This window comes from Benincasa hispida, chromosome 3 (assembly GCF_027475165.1).
Source record: "Benincasa hispida cultivar pf3 chromosome 3, pf3_genome.v1.1, whole genome shotgun sequence".
Classification (NCBI taxonomy): domain Eukaryota; kingdom Viridiplantae; phylum Streptophyta; class Magnoliopsida; order Cucurbitales; family Cucurbitaceae; genus Benincasa; species Benincasa hispida.
Window position 1 is genome coordinate 15,872,506 of NC_143480.1, and position 4,080 is coordinate 15,876,585.

Below are 4,080 nucleotides of genomic sequence, written 5' to 3' on the forward strand. Positions count from 1 at the left end.
TAAACATGATCCATCTGTATGTCTCTACATATATGTTTAAGTTACAATGATAACTGGATGTTAGTTTATTGGTTTGTGGTTAATGCAACTAAAATATCACATATTTCATAAACAAGGTGAATAAAAATATCAAATATTATTAATCACATACAAGTTTGTTCGTACAAGGTTTACAAACTATAGAACCCTACGAGATTTAGGGCATCAACCAACATATACATGTATTACAATGAAAAAATAATAATTAAATCATTTGATTAGTTGGTTGAAGTTTGCAAGTCCTACTGTCGTGGCCTTTACGATTATAATGAGTACATTTTAATGAACTTTTAAATTCACCTAAAGATGGAATTCTTTGTTTTTTAGGTGTTTCAGCTTAATGTTTAATAATAGGAGGTAATATTTTCATGACATCATCTTCAGCTCTCCAATCCAAATGAACTCCAACAGGTCGAATACAACCACTGTTTGTTGCTGATAATGTTCTTCTATAATAAAAGTTAGCTACATAAAAATAGGTATCTAAATTAAGAATTTGGAGAATGGAAAGTGCATGTGCATGTGCATATAAAATTTCCTCAAAATCCCATACTCGACAATTGCAAGATCCCAAGTCTAGCTTCACAATGAACTGTTTATGTCCATCCATTATCTTGTATTTAATGTTGCTAATAGAATCGACCTAATAGATAAGTACGAGAAAGTAATCAGTATCAACAAATAGAATACTATCATTGTCTATCTGAAATAGACATAGAGCACTATCAATGTCTATATGAGATAAATAGCGATAGATAGACAATAAGAAAAAGACAGAATTCTTACCAACAAAAAAAAAAATTATTGACTTTTCGTGTTTTCGTCATAATATGTTCTCAGCCCAAGAAGTCAAAAGAGTTTTCATTGCAAAGCCAGCTTTACTTCAATCATAAAACCACTTTTGCAGCATATCTGTAATTGAACTAAGCATGCAAGCCACAGGTAATTCTCTAGCATCCTTAAAAACTGAGTTTATACTTTCTACAACATTCGATGTCATCACTCCATACCTTCTTCTTCGTGAATATGCCCGAGACCACTTTTCAAACCCAACGTTACTAAGATAACTCTTAATATTTAGACAAATTGATTCCATGGATTCATGTGGTACTCAAAGCCAATAATAGTGTACGTATTAGCACAACTAAAGAAATAATTATCAAGAAATGGATCCTTAAAATTAAGTTTCAAGTTTCTTAAGAGATGTTGAACTCAATATTAGAAACCACTCTTAAAACTCCTTTAAGAATGCTAAGATGCCTATCAGAAATAATGACTAAATTCTCTCGTTCCCCAAAACTACTTCGTAAGTTTTCAAAAAACCATGTCCATGATGTGTCATTTTCATAATCTACGATAGTAAATGCAATGGGAAATATTTGATTGTTACCATCTATTGATGAAGCTTTTAATAGCATGCCACCAAACTTATACTTCAAAAATGCGTCATCAACAGATACGATAGGTCTACACTACTTCCACCCCTCGATTGATGCTTCAAAAGCCATGAAGCAAAAATTAAAATGACAACTATCATCCATTTTTAAATTTGTGTAGGTACCTGTAAAAACACATAAAAACATTTCTATCAGCGTAAATAGTAACAAAATTGTATAAAGAGATGGTGATAAATATCTATAGCTATTTATCTAAGATAGACTGTGATAGACTGTAGGATTGTATCAACAACAGTAGAAGTACAAGAATCATCTAAACATTCAAATTCACTAATTTTGGCAAAATATAAAGCATGCTTTTGCAGGAAAAATGAGTTTCAAGACATACCTCTTGAAGAACTTCTTCAAAGCTCCTTCATCAACTGCAATCTTCTCTAAATCTTGTTGTAGACCACCTCAAGATCTTCCCCACTATTCTCTTGGTGCTCTAGATTGAGTTGTGGGATTCAAAACAAGCTTGAATAAAGGGATGAAGGAGAAAAGCTTACTGCTGTAACCTTGTTGAAGAACCTTTCTTCAAACCAGTATTTCTATTAAGAACTCTATAGATTGCATGCCCGATTTTCACTCCAATCTCTTCATTATATTGCAAATCAACATGTAAAAATAAGAGTTTCATGAGTTGCAGCTCATGCTTGGAGAATACAAAGGCAAGATTAATGCTTCATGTGTGAGCTACTTAGGTGATGAATAATGGAAAAATCCATTTTTCCATTTTGTGTTTTTGTTTTCCCAATTTTCCAATTTTATCTAAAAACAAAATTTTGATTTAAAAAATCTATTTGATTTTAAAAATGAAAAATTAATTATTAAATAAAACTTAATTAACTTAATATCAAATATTAAATTAATTTTAACACATATTCATCTTTATATATTTAAATCATATTTAAATATATAAATTTTCCTATATCGTTTAATTCTAAAATTAAACATAATTATATCTCACATAATTACTAATTTCCTTAATTCTAATTTGAACGTTTCAAATTAACTTATCACGTTATTCTAGAGTTAATTCGTTACGAGCTAGTAGAGGGACCTCACGGACCTACAGATCATGGGCTTCAACGATCCGAGATTAATTGGCTAAACTCATTAGGCCAAATTAATCTCCATTCGTTAACTAATGGATAATTCCACTAAAGCCCATAGTTGCACTCTTCTCACTGTAGATATATTATGTCCACATGATCTGACCATAATCAGCAAGTCGACCCTTCACAGTTGTTCATAATAACGGTTGGGTCAAATATTTGTTTCACCCCCAAGATTATGTCTTATTCCTCAAGTCTCTACTGTTTCTCTAATGAACAACTAGTTTGTGATCCAATCACCAAACTAAACTCTCTCAGCCTAGTGAAAAGGTGGGGCCCCTTGTTCAAGACCCGGATTCAATACTTGAGAGAACAACCTTTCTCCTATCCCTAAATCGGGTAGGTGTGAACTCCTTCTTTCACCCTATGTCCCCAACTATCTATCTGGTTTTACCCCTGAAATGGGAGTCTTATTGAGCCGGTGCTATTGAGCCAACCCTCAACTATGCAAATCTAAGGGTAATTCTGAATAAACAGGAGTTCATAGTTAGCTCAGGATTAAAATCGAGTTACCTAGGTCATCTAGGTGAAATAGTCAATCTTAAATAGTAAACAGGGTTATAAAGTAAGAGTGACTTATGTCTTAGTCCTGATCTTATGCAAACTCATTACATAGGACACCCCCTACTCCTCATATCATAACATGTACGAATTAGGATCACATCGTATGTAGCACTTTACAACTCTTTGTAATAACTACAGAGTAGGCCGCATCCAATGGTGTTACCAGAATAAGGTACTCAACCTCATTCATGTACCATAGATCATTTTGACTATTTACTCAAACCCGATCCACTCTTATGTCTCCACATAAAGTTCAAGTACTCATATAATAGTCATAGGTCTTAGTTTATTGGATTTAGACTTTCATACAATTTATGAGATCAATAACAATTATATTGATAATAGAAAATGTTTATCATTTTACAAACTACAAGTTTTTAGGACATAAAACCCAACAATACTCCCACTTGGACTAAAACTTCAGTGGATCAATATATACAAATATATACAATGTTGAGTTTACATGGAGAGAATAAAATGTACAAATAGAATAAACTAGGGTATGACAATACCCATAAATTCTCCCACTTGCCTTATTGATACAAAACTTGTAGACCTAGTCCTACTAGGTGACCCTCGAACACTTTAGCCGAGAGGGCATCGTAAATGGATCAACCAAGTTGTCTTGGGTAGCAATCTGAGTGACAACAACGTCTCCTCTGTGTACAATCTCCCTGATGAGATAGTACTTCCGTTCGATATGCTTTCCTCTTTTATGGCTTTGTGGTTCCTTTGAATTTGCAACTACTCCACTGTTGTCACAATAGAGAGTGACAGGCAATTGTATATTAGGAACTACTTCCAGATCTGTCAGGAACTTTCTGAGCCATACTGCTTCTTTTGTTGTTTCGCTTGCAGCTACATACTTGGCTTCCATTGTGGAGTCTGCAATACAACTCTGCTTGATGCTCCTCCACACAACT

The 4,080-nt window shown here is 33.4% G+C and overlaps 1 pseudogene; it reads right to left on the reverse strand.

Moving 5' to 3' along the window:
* Positions 1-244: 244 nt before the first annotated feature.
* LOC150037059 (uncharacterized) lies at positions 245-1,135 on the reverse strand (annotated as a pseudogene).
* Positions 1,136-4,080: the final 2,945 nt, after the last annotated feature.